Below are 21,789 nucleotides of genomic sequence, written 5' to 3'. Positions count from 1 at the left end.
TTGCTCTTACCTGACTTGGTACCATGATGTTCAAGGTAACCAGTCGACAAATTATATAATCCGGAGTCAAAAGTCGGTAATATGAAAATAGTCTATTGCTTAACTTTGTGCAGTTTTGCTTCTTCGGAGGTGATCCTATCATTATTTTGCATCGTTGAAAAGGAAATTTATGTATCAACAACATATAGTTTTTCAAGAAAAATCTTGGTATTAGAAATTAGAAATTAGAGATTTGATGATTTTAAGAAATTTAAGAAGTTTTTCGCCGATTTTATGTGCTTTATATACAAATGTTAACCTATTTTGAAAGAATTCAATCAGTAACATTTCAGATGATAAAAGAGATAATAAATGCATTATTTTTTTTTGATTTTCAGTCATACTTCAACGAGCAAAAGTTGTATGTAAAATTTTACCAAAATCTGTGACATAGCCCATATACTGTAACTCGATCTTAAAAGTGTTGTGAGCATATACTCAATACAACAAACCTGGGGCTGTTTTTTTAATTTTCGTTTTCTTTTTGTATTATGAATACAGTATAATCCATCTACTGGATACAACATATTTTATTATGTACAAAGCCACTTTGGCCCTTTTATCACAGTGTTACTTGGAAACAATATAGAATGGAGGAATTATGACAAAGTTACCTTTTTAGCCTCTGAAACAGCTAATAGGGTAAAATTCTTCAATCCTGTCAAATCTAATGTTAAGTCTATTGATAAATAAATGGGATGGTAAAATCTTGTGATCTCACTATGGTATCATAAACATGTCATTATCATAACAGACATATTTGACAAACAAAATTTCATTTTATGCAAAGTTCTTTTGTTTGATTACTACACTACCAAGAATTATATCACATGCTTATTGTACATTTCTACCCTCTTGTAAATCAGTACTGAACGGCTACATGATAAAATTTTAATGTTCTACTTTTGGTAAATTCAGTACTGATTTTTTTAGTACTGCAACAGTACTGGTTTTTTCAGTAATGTAAAAGTACTGATTTTTGCTGTACTGTTCTTGGATTAATTTGCACTTCTCATGAGTGCAAATTGGAACCACACTTTTTTTAAAAGTAGAATCATCAAATTTGGCAATAATGTACCTCTGGGGATAGGTAAAACAATACCAAAAAAATTTTGGTGTGGCTCGCCTTTTTCGGCAACTGGAGTGAAAACAGTGACAAAATCCTGTAGGATATTATTTTCTCCCATAGGATTTTTAAAAATCCTACAGGATTTTATGAAATCCTATATGATAAAGTCATAATCCCGTAGGATATTTTTAATATTCTATGGGATATTCAAATCCTATCGGATATATTTATCCTATAGGAAAATTTATCTCCTATGGGATGAAATTAATATCCTTCGGGATTTAAAAATCCTGTAGGATTTTCAAAAAAAGTGTTGAATCCGATGGGATTTTTTTTTATCCTATAGGATTATCATGAACGACTTTTTCTCAGAAACAAATGTCCCTTAGGATTATTTTTTCTCCTAAGGGATTTATTTTGTCCTGTGGGATGTTTTCTCTCCCATAGGATAATTTTTCTCCTACAGGATTTTTTTTCTCTCCCTTAGGATAAATTTTGTCCTGTAGGATACTTTGTTCTTATTTAGGATAAACTTTGTCCTATAGGATTATTTTTTTTCTCCCATAGGATAAAAATTGGATGCGTTTTGTCATCTAAGATAGTTTTGTTGGTATTTTACAAACGTTTACAATACAATACTGTTATGATTGTCAATGCAAATAATTTGTGTGGTCCAGACTAAGGAGCATCACAAATCAATAGGAAAGATATTAAGACAATAAAAACTGTTTAGCTTGTATTGTTGGATTGCAGTCTCATATCACAGCGATTCCGAAATGATTTACCTTTTTTTAATCATTATTGTTTCATTCTAATTGGTGAATCGTACTAAACAAAATGAATGACTTTACGTAATGATGTTTTGATATAACTCAATATGGAATAGTCATTACTTAATCATATTTCGACATTACACGATATGGTTTCGTATTGAATTGATATAGTTGTGTCATTACTTAATATGGTTTTGTCATTACTCGATGTGGTTTCACCATTATTTTATGTGGTTGTTTCAGTCGGCAATGTGGTTTTAACATTACTTGATTCACTGTGTATCATCGCCACCGGAAATTGGGCACTAACGAAGCGGAGAGAAATGAAAAAAAAAAGTAAACAAGGTAAGAATTCATTCAATTTAAAGCATTTCTACTGATTTGACGAGGGTACCGCTTAAGAAATGATTGTCTGATATATAATTCTTTAAATTATTAGGCCGATAAGTACAAAATTAAGACAAGATTTTGTGTTATACTCAAGAACTTGCCACTTAGTACCTGAAAATTTCGAGGTCGATCGTCCTCTGTCGCTCCATTGGCAAGATATTCAACTGTTCTCATTATTTTTCCACACACTTTTTTAGATTATTATAGTGTGGCATCATATTTACTGAAATTTGTTGTCAAAATGAACGTTTTTAAAGAATATAGACCATAAAAAATAAAGTCTAGGGTACGGCAACTTGCTCATGTTGAAAAATTTACTGTATGGCAACTTGTTTTCAACTGTATGGCAACTTGCTAATTTCAAAATATTTATTTGCCGTCTTTTTAAAGAAAATAAAGTATTAGGTTCAAATATCTAATTATGCATTTGATAAAAATACAATTCGCTTGACACCATTTAAGATGTATACACAATATAAGGCTTGAACACAGTCCTATTACATCTTTTACATACCTGATGTATACAATATGATTACGGCATATACAAAAGCTGGCAAATGTTGTAACTTTCGGAAAGGCATGTCACTGTTTTTATACTGACCTGTTTTTCTGTCCTGACGTAGCGTTAAATGTTACCCATGTCCGTCCGACCCGTCTCTTCCGTCCGTCCAGAAAGTCCCAATAATTGGTTTCCGTTTTCTAACTTTAGTATGCCTTAACCAAATGTTTTAAAACTTACACGAAATGCTTATCACCACAAAACACAAATCAAGTTATAAATTGGGTAGCGTCACTGTTACCGTTCTTGAGTTATGCCCTTTTATAAATGAAAAAAGGCTAAAGCTGTCGTTTCTGTTCTCAAACTTTAGATTGCCTCATGGCTTAAACCTTAGTGAAAAAGAACCAGTGATCCTATCTGGACATCATCATATAGTAACGCCTTTTGTCAGACACTACTACGACAAAATCAAACATCGAGGTCGCCACTTTACAGAAAGAGCAACTAGATCCGCAGGATTGAAGGTTAGGACGAAACGTTTGATTTCGTCTGATACTCACAAATATGTGACATTCCGCAAACTCAGACGAGGACCCAGTACTAACTCTCGTCTGACTTACCAGAGGACCATCTTCGACCGTCATCGCCGTCTAACAATGTTGGAGAAAATAGTTCTTACTGTCGCAACAATAACAATGGAAAATTCTACAGATCACAGCGATCTCGTCGGAGACATCCTTCTTCTAAAGGACAAGAAAATGTGTCGAACCCAGTTTCCCGTGGGATGAATTTATATTAGAAACTTTAAAGTGAAAAGTCGTAAGTTGAGAACCGACATTTCTCACACAACCAATAGTGGACATGATTCCTGTACATATTCAATTTATGTTGGGATTTATTTATCTTATGCGATTAATTATGGGATAGTGATATCAGATAGATATCAGATGAGGAGTAATCTGTTACCTCGTTCCTCAATTTATAAAGTTCGATGGATTATATCTTCAATCTGTTAATGTGTTCCTGACCTAGGAGGATTATTCATCTTTAAACGATATGAGAACTTCAAAATATCGTTATCATCGTTTATTTATATTTGACATTTCATACATTATAACAATTATTCAAGACATTGTAAAATTGTATTTCATTTTGTATTTTCAGCTTTTTACCATTTGTTAGATTGGATCTTGAATAAAGTATCATCACCTGATAGTCTTTTCTGCTTGAGCCCAATCGTCGGTTATACTTAATGGTCAGGCCATTTCATATATAAAAAACATATCAAGAGGTATAGTTATTAAAATTTAACCAAAAATTGAGGCAGAAATGAGATTTTACACTTTGACTTGGCACTTTCTTTACACCAGTTTTTGTTGCGTTTCAGTGTCAACTGCTTACATTCATAAAATATTGATTACTCAACCAATTTTCAAAATTAGAGGCCATTTTACTCGTTTTAGCTAGTAAAACACAGAAAATTAATCAAATGGGTGAATTAGAAGAGAAAAAAATTACTATTAAGGCATACTTAGAAAACTCAGAATTGCATAATTTATGACAATTCATACAACAAATTTATTGATATTTAGATTCGTAATCAATTTCTGAGTAGGGTAAAGTGTTTTAGATTGACAATATGTTGTAATTTTATTGCTAAGTGTCCTTAGCAACCAAAACATTTCGACACAAAACTTATATGTGTACTCCAACGGCCTAACCCTTGTTACCGAATGATTTAGCTGTAAGCAATAGCCTAAGTATTAAACGTTTTACATTTTTTCATGCGAATATATCAAATTATCATTTTAGCAAGGTTGCATGCTACAACTTGGCATAAATTGCATCTATAGTTGTCTTTGCTGTTAGAATTTGATTCCCTACTAGCAATTTTCTTAATCAATGCTTTAGTATGCAATACACATAAAAATTGACATTTTTGGGCTTTAAATAGACTATTTTCATAATACCGACTTTTGACTCCGGATTATATAATTTGTCGACTGGTAACCTTGGACATCATGGTACTCGGTCAAGTAAGAGCAACCAAAATAAGTAAAATCAAACATATAATCGGTGTAATTTGAGGGGAAAGTTTACTATTTTCCGATGATTTTGAAGTGAAAAAAAAATGTTTAGCAGGTAATTTTTCCCGAAAATTGTACCGATTGAAAGCTTGGTTTTACTTCTGTAGCTTGCTCTTACCTGACTTGGTACCATGATGTTCAAGGTAACCAGTCGACAAATTATATAATCCGGAGTCAAAAGTCGGTAATATGAAAATAGTCTATTGCTTAACTTTGTGCAGTTTTGCTTCTTCGGAGGTGATCCTATCATTATTTTGCATCGTTGAAAAGGAAATTTATGTATCAACAACATATAGTTTTTCAAGAAAAATCTTGGTATTAGAAATTAGAAATTAAAGATTTGATGATTTTAAGAAATTTAAGAAGTTTTTCGCCGATTTTATGTGCTTTATATACAAATGTTAACCTATTTTGAAAGAATTCAATCAGTAACATTTCAGATGATAAAAGAGATAATAAATGCATTATTTTTTTTTGATTTTCAGTCATACTTCAACGAGCAAAAGTTGTATGTAAAATTTTACCAAAATCTGTGACATAGCCCATATACTGTAACTCGATCTTAAAAGTGTTGTGAGCATATACTCAATACAACAAACCTGGGGCTGTTTTTTTAATTTTCGTTTTCTTTTTGTATTATGAATACAGTATAATCCATCTACTGGATACAACATATTTTATTATGTACAAAGCCACTTTGGCCCTTTTATCACAGTGTTACTTGGAAACAATATAGAATGGAGGAATTATGACAAAGTTACCTTTTTAGCCTCTGAAACAGCTAATAGGGTAAAATTCTTCAATCCTGTCAAATCTAATGTTAAGTCTATTGATAAATAAATGGGATGGTAAAATCTTGTGATCTCACTATGGTATCATAAACATGTCATTATCATAACAGACATATTTGACAAACAAAATTTCATTTTATGCAAAGTTCTTTTGTTTGATTACTACACTACCAAGAATTATATCACATGCTTATTGTACATTTCTACCCTCTTGTAAATCAGTACTGAACGGCTACATGATAAAATTTTAATGTTCTACTTTTGGTAAATTCAGTACTGATTTTTTTAGTACTGCAACAGTACTGGTTTTTTCAGTAATGTAAAAGTACTGATTTTTGCTGTACTGTTCTTGGATTAATTTGCACTTCTCATGAGTGCAAATTGGAACCACACTTTTTTTAACGGTAGAATCATCAAATTTGGCAATAATGTACCTCTGGGGATAGGTAAAACAATACCAAAAAAATTTTGGTGTGGCTCGCCTTTTTCGGCAACTGGAGTGAAAACAGTGACAAAATCCTGTAGGATATTATTTTCTCCCATAGGATTTTTAAAAATCCTACAGGATTTTATGAAATCCTATATGATAAAGTCATAATCCCGTAGGATATTTTTAATATTCTATGGGATATTCAAATCCTATCGGATATATTTATCCTATAGGAAAATTTATCTCCTATGGGATGAAATTAATATCCTTCGGGATTTAAAAATCCTGTAGGATTTTCAAAAAAAGTGTTGAATCCGATGGGATTTTTTTTTATCCTATAGGATTATCATGAACGACTTTTTCTCAGAAACAAATGTCCCTTAGGATTATTTTTTCTCCTAAGGGATTTATTTTGTCCTGTGGGATGTTTTCTCTCCCATAGGATAATTTTTCTCCTACAGGATTTTTTTTCTCTCCCTTAGGATAAATTTTGTCCTGTAGGATACTTTGTTCTTATTTAGGATAAACTTTGTCCTATAGGATTATTTTTTTTCTCCCATAGGATAAAAATTGGATGCGTTTTGTCATCTAAGATAGTTTTGTTGGTATTTTACAAACGTTTACAATACAATACTGTTATGATTGTCAATGCAAATAATTTGTGTGGTCCAGACTAAGGAGCATCACAAATCAATAGGAAAGATATTAAGACAATAAAAACTGTTTAGCTTGTATTGTTGGATTGCAGTCTCATATCACAGCGATTCCGAAATGATTTACCTTTTTTTAATCATTATTGTTTCATTCTAATTGGTGAATCGTACTAAACAAAATGAATGACTTTACGTAATGATGTTTTGATATAACTCAATATGGAATAGTCATTACTTAATCATATTTCGACATTACACGATATGGTTTCGTATTGAATTGATATAGTTGTGTCATTACTTAATATGGTTTTGTCATTACTCGATGTGGTTTCACCATTATTTTATGTGGTTGTTTCAGTCGGCAATGTGGTTTTAACATTACTTGATTCACTGTGTATCATCGCCACCGGAAATTGGGCACTAACGAAGCGGAGAGAAATGAAAAAAAAAAGTAAACAAGGTAAGAATTCATTCAATTTAAAGCATTTCTACTGATTTGACGAGGGTACCGCTTAAGAAATGATTGTCTGATATATAATTCTTTAAATTATTAGGCCGATAAGTACAAAATTAAGACAAGATTTTGTGTTATACTCAAGAACTTGCCACTTAGTACCTGAAAATTTCGAGGTCGATCGTCCTCTGTCGCTCCATTGGCAAGATATTCAACTGTTCTCATTATTTTTCCACACACTTTTTTAGATTATTATAGTGTGGCATCATATTTACTGAAATTTGTTGTCAAAATGAACGTTTTTAAAGAATATAGACCATAAAAAATAAAGTCTAGGGTACGGCAACTTGCTCATGTTGAAAAATTTACTGTATGGCAACTTGTTTTCAACTGTATGGCAACTTGCTAATTTCAAAATATTTATTTGCCGTCTTTTTAAAGAAAATAAAGTATTAGGTTCAAATATCTAATTATGCATTTGATAAAAATACAATTCGCTTGACACCATTTAAGATGTATACACAATATAAGGCTTGAACACAGTCCTATTACATCTTTTACATACCTGATGTATACAATATGATTACGGCATATACAAAAGCTGGCAAATGTTGTAACTTTCGGAAAGGCATGTCACTGTTTTTATACTGACCTGTTTTTCTGTCCTGACGTAGCGTTAAATGTTACCCATGTCCGTCCGACCCGTCTCTTCCGTCCATCCAGAAAGTCCCAATAATTGGTTTCCGTTTTCTAACTTTAGTATGCCTTAACCAAATGTTTTAAAACTTACACGAAATGCTTATCACCACAAAACACAAATCAAGTTATAAATTGGGTAGCGTCACTGTTACCGTTCTTGAGTTATGCCCTTTTATAAATGAAAAAAGGCTAAAGCTGTCGTTTCTGTTCTCAAACTTTAGATTGCCTCAACCAAATGTTTTAACCATATAACATTAGTCAGCATTTGCATATAAGTGATGAACATTTCGGGGATGGGTTGTAGGTGGAGGGAAGGAAGGAGGTTATGGCAGGAGAATTTTTCCGCATTGAATATTTAGAACCATTAAGTGAATGAATTCTCTTTCAACTTTCAGATAAAATGAAAAATAAATGAATTATCATTCTCTGCAAAAAAAAATGTTGTATTGCTACACCACGGCACCATGTTAAGGGAGGTTTGAGTGCTCACAAACATGTTTAAGCCCGCCTCAATATATATGTGTCTGTCCCTGGTCAGGAACATGCAATATAGCGGCTGTCGTAAGTTGCTGCCTGACATATTTGTTTATGATTTTGTCATAAATCAGGCAATTTTGATACGGTATGGGTTTTGTTCATTGTGAAGTGTATAGTAACCAATAGTTGGTCAAATCTATTTCATTTGGACTTTGTTTGAAAGTCCTCTCAGTGAAAACCATTCCACGTCTCCTTTTTCAATTAATGTTATTGTCTTATTTGTAAAAGGCAGATACAGCCAATATATTAGAATAAAGAACGTTAATTTAAAAAAAAAAAACTTCATCTCTATATAGTAAGAAATAAACAAGCTCGGTGGCTAACACTGTTTAAATTTAAAAAAAATATTAACCTTAGATTAATCATTTTTGGAAAGAATGAAAGAAGAATCCGGCTGTGGTTACGGCATAAACTATTTATATAAACTTTCTACTTGAGAATAGAGATTACCTTGTATGAAGTTTTTTTGGTTGTCATCTTAATATTATATACTTATTAATACAATTCACAAAAGCTAGCATCTTCGACTTGTAAGTTTAAAGAATTATAATGAAATAACATCTAATAAGGACAGGTTGAAATATTTTTGAATCCTGATGGTGCATACTCATAAATTCTTTTGGAAAAATCCACGTAAATTTAAATGTTGATTTGATAGCGTTCATTTATTTATTTGCCCTCGTAAACAGTTTTGTTAAAATACCGAAATCGGTAAATTCTTATCGTGAACGAATAAGTCGGGTACACCTTTTTACATTCAGGCGTGCTTAAGTTGCACTTTTTTCTTCTTATTAAGAAAAATGATTTTAATTTAAGCATCTATCTAAAGATTAGATTATTTACACACACACAAAAATAGGGCTTACTGTTGATTTTGAAACTCTATGAATTCACATTTATATTCAACCAAACAGATAGGCCGAGATCCATACCTTTATAAGTTTCAAAACAGAGAAGGTGTGTTTGAAAACAAATAATCACGTACTGCTATATCTTTTAAGGCAAATGCAAGTCTTACTAGTATTAATTATATAATTTTAATTGGCACAATATCACATTAAAATTTACTGAGAAATATTATACATAGTAATCATGAAAATGTACTACTGTAACAATGAAAATTCGGACGAATACACTCCTTTTCACTACCCCTCCTGGTTGTGTCTCCATCTACTCATTTAAGTTTAGGCCAAACAGCCTTAGCAACAGTCTTTTATTATTTTTTCCCTGTAAATAAAAAAATTGATTGAATTTACTTAAACTAAAAAAAAAAATACAATCTTATTTTCAATAAGAAACAAGAAAATTAATTCGAAACACAATTCATGATTTATTTCTTCTAATTTTCAATGAAAACAAAGTATTTTCTTCACTCTTCTTTTAACAAACTATTTATTTCAGAAATTTAAAAAATAAACAATGTTGAAGACCGTACCTTGACCTATAATGGTTTACTTTTATAAATTGTGACTTGGATGGAGAGTTGTCTCATTGGCACTCATACCACATCTTCCTATATCTATTTAACCCAGCACATTCTTTATGTGTCTGTCCGAAGCCATGAGCCTGTAGTTTGGTGGTTGTCGTTTGTTCATCTCTATCATATTTGTTATTTTTCGTAAATTGTTTTGTTATGAGTTAGGCCGTTAGTTTTCTTGTTGAATCCTTCCACAATTTTCATGTCGGGGCTTTTTATAGTCGACTGTAAGGTACGACTTTTCGTTGTTGAAGGCCAAACGATAGCATATAATTGCTTACATACACTTTATTTGACCCTGGTGGATAGTTATCTTATTTGCAATCATACAACATCTCCACTGTTCCACTTTTGTTACTGTTCAAAAGATGAATGGTCGGTTTTTTTATTGAACTTTCAAAATTTCACCCTGACAACAAATAAGACAACAGTCGTTAGTATTATAACAATATATGAATGAATTTAGGATAATATGGTTGAAAAAAAACTTTTTGTCTTTAAAACCACAAAGTCAAATAGAGGTACGCAACGACGACTTCTGAACGAAATTAACGGCATATATTTTATAATATTTGATAAGTAGTTTATTTTGTATATTTGTAAGCCGGTAAAGCTTAGATACAGCCAAAATTTCGTCACTTGATATTATCTAAACAGTGATTAATTTCATCTTTAAATTACAATATATTGCAAGACGCCGTACAGACAAAAGTTGTTATTTTGCAATTCGCCGTACAACGTCCTGCAATTCGCCGTACAATAAACAAACAATGTTTTGGTCCATATTCTTTAAAAACATCTTTTATGACAACAGATTTCAGTCAATATGATGTCACACTATCATAATCTAAAAACGTGTCTGGAAAAATAATGAAAAACAGTTGCATATCTTGCCAATGGGGCGACAGAGGTAATCGACCTCGAAATTTTCAGGTACTAAGTGGCAAACTTTGGAGTATAACACAAAATATTGTCTTAATTATGTACTTATCGGCCTAATAAATTAAAGAAATATATATCAGAAAATCATTTCTTAAGCGGTACCCTCGTCAAATCAGTAGAAATGCTTTAAATTGAATGAATTCTTACCTTGTTTACTTTTTTTTTCCATTTCTCTCCGCTTCATTAGTACCCAATTTCCGGTGGCGATGATACACAGTGTGATTTGTATGTGACTTAACGTAATGTATTTGTTTCATTACATGATGTAGTTTTGTTATTTCGTAATGATGATTTGCCAATTCTTTATATAGCTTTAACATAACGTAATGATGTTTCAAAATTTGACGATTTTACACTACATGATGTGCTTGTTTCAGTATTTGATGTGGTCCTTTCATTCTTTGATGTGGTTATCACATTACGTGGTGGAGGTAAAACCACGTGACCATTTCGGAAAAACTAGTTCTATTTTTAGATCATAGATTTCTATGTTTTATGTGCTTTGGATGAGTGTGGCCATCCATCGAGTTAGAGTTTAAATTAAAGTTTCGAATTAAACTTTGAGTTAAGTTTTCGATTTAAGTTATAATTCAAGCCATTATTAGAATAAAAGTTCGAGTTTTGGGTTCAATTTCAAGATTGAGTCGAAGGTAGCGTTCGAGTTACAATAATGAATTCGACTTCAACTTTGAATTTGAGGAGCCTTCTGGGGTAGAGTTTGAGTTAGAGTCGAATATGAGTTTCGTTTAGATTAAGATTTCGAGTTAAAATTGGAGTTATCTAATATGAGTTCGTCACGGTATTTAAATTTTTCTATCGAAGATCAAGGGCTTTTGCTCGGGCTTCCGAAGAGAGGGCTGAGGGGTATTTGTACAAAACATAAACAATGTTACAGTATACAAAACACAACATAGAAATTGAAATAAAGTTGGATGTGTAATGATTGCCAATGAGATTACTATCCACTAAAGTTTGAATGTCACAGTAATGGATGTAAGCAATCATAGGCAACCGTACAGCCTTCAACGCACCGTATAGGAAAAAAAGGCTAAAAAGGCCACCACGTGAAAATGTGAAACAATTCAAATTTATAACAAAACAATCTACGAAAAACAAATTTGACACACATGAAACAATGACAACCATTGAACCACAGGTTCTTCAAGTGGCTTGGGCAGGCACATACAGAAAGTGCACGTGGCGGAGTTTAACATGTATGTGAGCGCTAAACCCTAACCTAAACTCGGACTGTAATGTAACAGCACAACATAAGAAAATGTAAAAAAAAGTTCCAATAGGCTTAAATCAATAGATCGGTATTACATGGTAATATAACTCCATTGGTGATGATCTCGCGTGCTCCAGAAGGTTAAGCAGATTCTGCTCAACGTGTGGTAGCCGTCGTGTTATTCGTGAAATTTTAATCCCAGTGATTTGGTTTTATTTGGTAGTTCCCGTTCGAGGAAAAGAGGACGGGGTTGTGGTACGAAAACTGGAACATATCCGTCGTCAATTGTGAAACAGATATTCCAAAAAGTTTGTTGTTTCAATTAGTGCGATATATATCAGAGTATGCAATTTATATTAATAACAGATTGATATTCGTATATGTTCAAATAATTATACACGCTAAAAAAAAAAAAAAAAAATCATATTTTATAGAATTGATGTTTGTCGCTTATTCCGATCCCCCCATTTCCCTGTAACTTTAGTGTGAGTTGATTTAAAGTGTCTCATTGCCGACAATAAAGTACAAGTCTTTTGATCTTTGTGTTGAACCTGGGACATTTATGTAGCGGCAGTGAGACACAACAAACCTATATTTCGTTGTGGTTAGTGGCGTCGGCGTCTTCATCATTTAGATTGTCAGGTTTCTCATTTAAATTGTTTTTACATTTTTCATTTCGGGACCTTTCATAGCATACTATGTGGTATGGGTTTTGCTCATTGTTGAAGACTATACAGTCAAATATAGTTGTTTCAAACTTCTACGTCATGTGGTAAATATTTGGTTGAGAGTTGTCTCATTGGCAATCATACCACATTTTCTTATTTCTATATAGGTTTTTTTTTGCATTAAATATTACCGAATTAGACTGTTTTGGTATGATAAATTTGAAAAACTCAATGGATTAGTATAAAACTTGTATAGGAGTTATTCTTCAAGATCAAGATAAAGCATCTACAGAAAAACATTTCTTTTTTTAATTTTGTATTTACCGATAAATGTACAAATAAATGTACAGTCAACATTACGCTTTTACACTGACAGCAGCAATATTAGGCAAGACGAGAATTCCGTGGAATTTTTCACGAATTATTATATATACTGCTTCCATTTGAGAACTAAGAAAGAAAGAAAAACGGCAGGACCAAATTGTTTAGGGATATCCCCCGTATGGCCGAAAGACTGTACATTGTTTAGTACTTTTTTCTTATTTTTGTCTGCCGTTCTCCTTTTTCATACCGAATAACTCTGAACAACAAGTCGAACTTTAATTTGAACTTGAACTCAATGGATGGCGAAACTCATTCAAAGGACATTAAACAAACGACATAGTGAAATCTGTTTAAAAATAGAACTAGTTTTTCCGAAATGGTCACGTGGTTTTACCTCCACCACGTAATGTGATAACCACATCAAAGAATGAAAGGACCACATCAAATACTGAAACAAACTCATCATGTAGTGTCAAATCGTCAAATTTTAAAACATCATTACGTAATGTTAAAACCATATAAAGAATTGGCAAATCATCATTACGAAACAACAAAACCACATCGTGTAATGAAACAACTACAGTACGTTAAGTCACATACCCATCAAGTAATGTTAAAACCACATTGCCTAATGAAACAACCACATTAAATAATGGTGAAACCAAATCGACTTATGACAAAGCCACATTGATTAATGACAAAACCATTCCAAGTAATGATAAAACTATATCAAGTCAATACGAAACCATATCGTGAAATATCGAAATATCATTAAGGATTAAGTAATGACTATGCCATATTGAGTTTTATCATATACTTGTAGAAAATAATGGTATAATTGTACCCCTTGATAAAACTAATTTATACATATTTTTATTCAATAAATTTGAAGAATTGTCTTAGCCGTGTGATATGACTTTTGTTATCAACTGCTTCCGGTATATATCAACTGTTTCCGGTTTATATCAACTGATTCCGGTTATTATCGCATGCCTTTCTTTAACGTAATCGCAAAGTATTTCGACGTCATTCTGCAAATTCCGGAAAATAAACCTCAGTGGAACATTTCAGTGAAAAAGATAGCCAAGTAGAATAACAGAAGGAATATTAGGAAACAGGAAAATATATTATTAAAAAACGCAAAACAAATAATACAATAAATGAATTTTATAAAGTTTTAAAAAAGTTTTCATGTCTGTATGGCTTCTGCTGAAGTATATGATAAAAGAACATAACATGTCATTTTTCATATCATACTCCTTATCAGCCCATGGTCAAAATCATCCCTCGAGCCTTTCGGCTCTCGGGCTGATATCATGACCTAGGGCTGATAAGGGGTCTGATATGAAAAATGCCATGTTATAATCTATATATATCAAAACATCATTATGTAAAGACAATATATCATCAAGTAATAATAAAACAACATAACGTAATATAAGAGTTCCACATAACACAGCTGTGGCGTTCCACAATAAAGCGTTCGTACATGAAATCTACTCTGAAGTCGACCATCGATATTCAAGTGAAGTTTTCAATGATATCAATTGGTTAAATACTTTTTGCTGGCTTAAGTAAAAGGGAGAGTTCTTTGAGATTGGATGATTTATTGCACTTTAGTTTGTTGGTATGATATTCAATTTTTCTGACTGCTTCGGATTTCTCGTGGTAGTGTTTTTAGTGCTGGAGGTCGTGGGTTCAAACCCCGGCCTAGTCAATCCAAAGACGTCAAAATGTGTACTTGCTGTTCCTCCGCTAAGCAAGTGGCATTAATGATCAAAAACAAAGATCCACGTTCATCATCTACTCTACCGTTAATATATAGTGAAATTTCTTGTACTGATTTTTATTTCATGTACCTGTTATGATTTCCACTGATAGAGATTAAAAAAATGAATGGATTGTCTGTGTCGTTGGGTTGTTGTCTCACCATTATCCTTTTTTCATTCGAAACCAAAGGGTTGACTTGAGTATAGAAATATTGTCATCTCTTGACTTTTCCCGCTCGACAGTAAACCTTGCTGAAAAGTTACGACCGTTTGGATTAGATTGATTTTTGGCAAGGATAAAAGTCACTAGAATAAGTTGAACCATGATTAAAACCTTACGGTAAGCTATAAACACCCTAAAACTACCCCTTTTTTCAACGGTATATGAATGCCCCCCCCCCCCCCCCCCCCCAAAAAAAAAAAAACGAAAATGAGTTAACAGGCTATAACGGTCTCTTTAAGTAAATGCTTTATTGTGGGTTTTTTTAAAATAAATGCCTATCGCAGCTAAAATTTTCCAGTTTTAGACTGAATAAAAATAAGGAGATGCGGTTCGATTGACAATGAGACAACTATAACACTATTAATATCCACCAAAGTTCAGATGAAGCTGATGTAGGCAAAGTCTGGATTTGTACTCTAATACCGTCAGATTATCGATATAACCGGAGATAATCAAACAAAGGCACTTTAAATGTTTGAAATTATGATATTTCACTTGCCTGTTTTTTCCCGATCCTATTTTGGATCCCTGCTTCTAACATGTGTTATAAGACATGCACGATTAACTTTTGCTAAATAAAAAAAAAAGATGTGGTATGATTGCCAATGAGACAACTCTCCACAAGAGACCAAAATGACACAGAAGGTAACAACTATAGGTCACCGTACGGTTCTAAATCTACAAAAAGAATCACTATTTTCGTGAAATAGAATATCAAATTAGGCTTCGCATGTAAGACATTTTTTTCCGCCTAAATTGCTTAAAACTCCTGATAGAGTTGAACATTATTAATAGACAGCTTACATAAGCAAATTTTATTTTAAAAAAATGCTGCGCCATTAAAACTCATTCTTGTCCAGTAAAACATTTCTTTTACGAGTGGAATTCTGAAATAATTATTTTTTAAAGCTTTTATCTTTTTAGCGATAGCCTATTTGTGAAAAAAAAAACGTACGATCTAATTTCAAATTTCATTAAGTAAGATTTATTCCCCCATTTAAAATTAACTCGTTCTTGTCCAGTAATAAATTCCTCAAACGAGTTTGAAAAGGGAAATAAAATTCGAAGAAGTAATTTTCATGAAGCAAGATTTGGTTTTGTATCGACGACCCGTTCTTATCTGTACATGTATTTGTTGCTGTACTTATCAAAATACGATTTTCATATGGTCAAATCTCATATAGTAAAATTTTATTTCTTATCAAAATTGTCCTTGTCCAGGGCTGATATGCATAAAACCACTTAAAGTTAAGATTTCCATTTGTAGTACTAATTTATCGTATGACATGTACAAAAATCCGCCCGTTCGGAACAAACATTTAAAGTTAACTTAAGTAGCTTTATGCACACGGGCCCAGTATTACAAGTCCTGAAGGAATTTAAATAAATTCTGAAATAAGAACTTATCTCCGTTTTCCTCTCAGTTTCTGTCATTCATCATATTTGGGTATTTTCTAATAGTCAAATTTTTTTTTGTAAAACATTTTTGTATCACACTCCGTGCGTGCAGTGTAATACGAGAAGTATGTCTTCATGCAAGATATATATAAAAGGCCAAGATCATAAAAGAAACTGTATAAAAATGCATTGAAAGGGTTTTTTTATTTTTTTGTCTTCATAATCGTAAAAATGAACAACGCATAAAGTAAATTTATCAACATGAAACAATTCCGAAAAAACTTAGATATCTTGAAAGGGGATTTCTTGACAAGTCAAGATAAATATCGAAGTCAGTATCTAGGGTGCATCTTCTAATTGTTTATCTTTACAAATTCTATAGAAATAATAAATTTCAACAATCCGATATTTCCCAACCATGTAATAATGCGAGTTTTCAATGCGAAAACGTTTATCAGAGTAGAAATATTTCTTTTAAACGGAAAAAAAATTGTCTATACATGATTTACATGTATGATGCGGGAAAAGCCACACATATTTGAAATTAGTAGGATAAAAGTCACAAATATGTTAGAAAATATCATCCAGTTGTACACGTTGGGAAAAAGTCCGTGAAAAAGGTTTAAATATTTTTTTAACATCTTCATATTTTTATCTATATCAGAGACATATATACATATATGTCTCTGTCTATATTTAATCTCAATTACCAGATTAAAATTTCCAAACCTACTTAAGTATTGCAGGTGAACGGTTACCACCATGTGTATATACCCAGAAACTGTTAGGTGTGAAAATTAAATAGATGTAAGAAATTTGTGTCAATTTTATGAGAGTCTGTATGGGGGTCATTCAACACTGTATTCTATTTTTTTTCAGTCTTTTTCTTTATTCTTTATATATTAACACTTCATCATTCTCTATTCGTTATTTTTTTTTTTCGAGTTTTCTGTATTCATTATTTATTTGCCTTTATTCGGCACTTTTTACTTAAATTTCTCTATTCAGTAAACCCCATCCAGACCCTCTTTTTGAATGAACCGTTAGAAAAAACATCTTGAATGTGGCATTAGCTTGAATTTACCTCTACACCAACCACAGGTGATCTTTATAATCTTTTGTTGTAAATAACAGAGTGTCAGTTAAGATGTGACAAGTGAAACGATTACAAGACCGTCATTTTTTACAGGAACTTATTTTTACCAAAAATTATTTTGTTTGACTAAATATCTTTTAAAAAAAAGAACGACTCCGCATAGCAGTTTGTAGAAATGCCGCAAAGGACTAAGTCTTTCTTAGTGCATTGAGAACGTGACACACGATAAAGTACAAATTCCAAATCATCGTGTTCAATGAATCTTATCTGGGACTATTATACTCAGACAACGCCATGGCTAAAAAAAAGAAAAAGACAAACAGACAAACAATAGACTATAGTACACAAAGCACAACATAGAAAAATAAAGACTAAGCAACACGAACCCCACGAAAAACAAGGTGTGCTCTCATGTGCTGCGGAAGGGTAAGCAGATCCTGCTCCACATATATAACATATCTAATTCGATTCAAAATTGAAATAAATTCTCAAATATTTAGATTGAATATGGAAATATTTTAAATGTTATGGGTCATACAGCAACTGACTTGAGCGGTCATATAAACTTGAGCGGCATATATGACATGCACGATAATTTTATTTTATAAACCAAATACAAAACACGTGAAAAAACCCCAACTAGAACATGCTGAAATAACATATATATGGAACGCCATGACTGTCTTCTGATGTTGATTGTTTAATATGTTCGGTGCTTTATGCATTATGTTCAGTAGTATTTATATTATGTTCAGTAGTTTTGACATTATGTTCAGTAGTTTTGACATTATGTTCAGTAGTTTTTACATTATATTCGGTGCTTTGGTTATTATGTTCAGTAGTTTCATTATTATATGCAGTGGTATTTAAATTATGTTCGGTACTTCTGACGTTATATTCAGTGCATTTTTCATTATGTTCAGTACTTTCGACATTATGTTCAGTAGATTCAATATTATTTGCAGTACATTATGTGTTACCTTCAGTGGTCCCGGTTTCTTTATATTCGGTGGATTATTCATTATGTTCTGTAACAGCATCAGTATTATACTCGGTTCAATGAACTATGTGTTCAGTGGTTAACTTGTATCATTATGATGATGTAGTAAAAGTCGGGAAATCAATAACATTAAGTATTAAAAATGCTACCATTACTCTTCTGTAATAAATGGAAGCTTTAAGGTTACTTCAAATTTCAAATGAGGTACATAAGAAAACATTTAAAATATAAATTATTATTTTTAGTAGAAACTTGAAATTTTCTTGCAATGCTAGGCGGTGTTCTCGTAGAAGTGAGAAATAAAGTGCAGGTTCCAGTCTGGCTCGGTGAGGAAGTAAAGAATCAGATCTACTCTAACATCGTTAGGTTCATTTTCTAGGCATTATATATATATATATATATATAAATCTTTATACATTGTTTTCCTCTAAAAAAACGAAATGCAAACAAATAATCAGAATTGAAAGTCGAATGATGATTAAATGTAACAATAACGTTAGAAATATGAAAACTTTTTATTTTAAACAAATCTTGTTTAAATGTTTTATTGTTAAAAAGTGAACGTACCGGTATATATGTATATATAAGTTTCATTCTATTCTAGCCTGTTGTCATTTTCTTGATTTTGTTCTAAATGATATAGCTCTTACATGTCTTTGGATAAAAATAATTGAAATATAATTAATTACATTGGCAATTTAATTGTAATGTAATTAATTACATTTGAAAATCAATGTAATTGTGATTAATTAATTACATTTAAAAATCAATGTAATTGAAATGTAATTATTTACTTCGGCTTGTAATTGACCCCAGGTCTGCTTCATCGTGGCAATGATTTGGTCATTCTTAATCGTGGCAATGATTTAAGCATACTTCATCATGGCATTGCCGAGACAGCGTACACTTAAAACAGCTTTTTGAAGCATAATTTACATGTACATTTATTTTAACTCAAACAAATATGGGTACTTTATTTAGGATGTTTTCTACGAGGCCCGTGTCGGGCCCATATGGGCTGAATATATATACATAATAGAAAAAGAACGGATATGGTGAAACGTAACAAGGTCAAATGCCCCAGCATATAACATAAATACAAAATAGTAAATTTTCAGAGATCACCCTAAAGGTCTTCGATAAACGAAAACACACCTTGAAGTGAGCTCTGGAAGGCCCAAACAACAAAGTTATATTTAATCCACGGTTACTGAGCGATAAACTAGTTTTATCAATCAATCAATAGGAAATGTATTGATAAAGCAACCTTGGAGAATTGTAAGAAACTAGACAGCATTTCGAATAGGTCTCATTTCTAATGGAATCGCAATTTACGCATTTTCACAAAAAATCGTAAGTGTAAAGCAGTCGTAAGTTACGACGTCACAATACTTAGATCTTTTATGACGTCATATAACATTCGACTATTTTTACCATAACGATTTTTTGTGAATAGGACAGCGGGCCCCTAAGGCAAAGAAAAATGTATGTTTAGGGTTACACTGGAAGTATAAATGGGATAGGCAGCTATGCATTTATCCGGTCGTTCACTGTCGATTTATTCAACTTCCCTACAACCTCTTTATTTTTAGACGTATAATTAACCATTTGAAGTTTTGTTAGAAATGAAAACCCTACGAGATTTATATAAATAGTCATCAATCCAAGAAAGGATATACTAGTATGAAGGGGAGTGTTGAGTACCAATTGAAAGAGCTGTCTCCAGATATCTCAAGCAGGCCCGGGCGGATCCAAATATTTTCGAAAAACGGGGATGTGGTTCCGATCAAGAAACTTATATAAAGAAAGAGTGTTCCATGCTGTTATTTTCCGCTGTGTTTTGGCCAAATCTTAGAACAAAACGGTAGCCCAACCCCCAAACAATCCTGATGTATCACCCGCTATATCGTGCATTTATAAAAATGGAACCTTTCCTTGAACAAGACCGACATGCTAGAATGAAACGTTTTATTATTTAATATTTTACGGTCATATTAGACATTTTTATCTTATATCCCTCTGAGCGAAAAAAAAGCCCGCCGTATCAAACAAACTAAAAACCGGCAGCTAAGTCGAAATGAAATTAATCTTAACATATTTTAGTACGGTTGATGACAAATAAAAATAAAATTTGCTTAGACGATGGCACATATATACATGTAGTAATTTTGATAGTGCATTTTTTTTAGGAATGGTGACAGTCTATAGACTGGTGATATTGCTTTTTGTAATATCAATTAGTTTGGCTATGTGGCCACGTGTTATGATAATAGAGCTGAAGGTGCTCCAGGGCTTTAAAAGTGTATGACTAATGTTTCCTGCACCAGACCTAATTGTTGAAATTATTTTCTGGTCTCTGGAACTAGGTGCCCAGAAACTAAACGCTTTTTACATGACACATAGGTGTCTATGCGACAATTTGTAGCTTATCAACTGAGAAATGATTGTAGCTAGTTGAAAGGTACATGTACACAAATGTATCTTAGGACAGAATTCATTTGTCCATGAAGAAAACGTCCGTCAAAAATATCCGCGTTCGTTTTTTTTCGACAATTCCGGGTATTGATTTCCCGACTTTTACTGCATCATCATAATGATACAACCACTGAACATATAGTTCATTGAACCGAGTATAATACTGATGCTTTTACTGAACATAATGAATAATCCACCGAATATAAAGAAACCGGGACCACTGAAGGTAATACATAATGTACTGCAAACAATATTGAATCTACTGAACATAATGTCGAAAGTACTAAACATAATGAAAAATGCACTGAATATAACGTCAGAAGTACCGAACATAATTTAAATACCACTGCATATAATAATGAAACTACTGAACATAATAATCAAAGCACCGAATATAATGTAAAAACTACTGAACATAATGTCAAAACTACTGAACATAATGTCAAAACTACTGAACATAATATAAATACTACTGAACATAATGCATAAAGCACCGAACATATTAAACAATCAACATCAGAAGATAGTCATGGCGTTCCATACATATACATGCTCAAACTATGTTGACACGTGCGTAATTAACTGTTCCTTGTTGAATGATCATGAATTTCAATCGATTACACAGGTGGCAATCAATATTGAATGTGGCACGTGTCGATAAAACATTAAATAAAATCGTAGTTTTTAAAGATGTAATTATAAAATGTTGAATTATTTATTTTAAAATAGTCCACTTCTATATTTCATGTCCTTTGTGCCATTATATCA

At 32.2% G+C, this 21,789-nt stretch overlaps 1 protein-coding gene and 1 long non-coding RNA gene across 2 annotated transcripts in view; both read right to left on the bottom strand.

Moving 5' to 3' along the window:
• LOC127709717 (uncharacterized) overlaps positions 1-21,789 on the bottom strand; it is a 167,310-nt gene that overhangs the window by 112,159 nt on the left and 33,362 nt on the right. The window lies entirely within an intron of this gene.
• Positions 9,443-11,299, bottom strand: LOC127709771 (uncharacterized). The gene is made up of 2 exons (XR_007985754.1): positions 10,988-11,299; positions 9,443-9,648 (listed from the first exon to the last, which is right to left on the bottom strand). It is a non-coding gene; the product is annotated as an uncharacterized LOC127709771 (long non-coding RNA).

The sequence above is a fragment of the Mytilus californianus genome, unplaced genomic scaffold (genome assembly GCF_021869535.1).
Source record: "Mytilus californianus isolate M0D057914Y unplaced genomic scaffold, xbMytCali1.0.p SCAF_7, whole genome shotgun sequence".
Taxonomy (NCBI): Eukaryota; Metazoa; Mollusca; class Bivalvia; order Mytilida; family Mytilidae; genus Mytilus; species Mytilus californianus.
The sequence above is the reverse complement of the archived record's forward strand: the minus strand, read 5'-3'. Positions and strand labels throughout refer to the sequence as shown.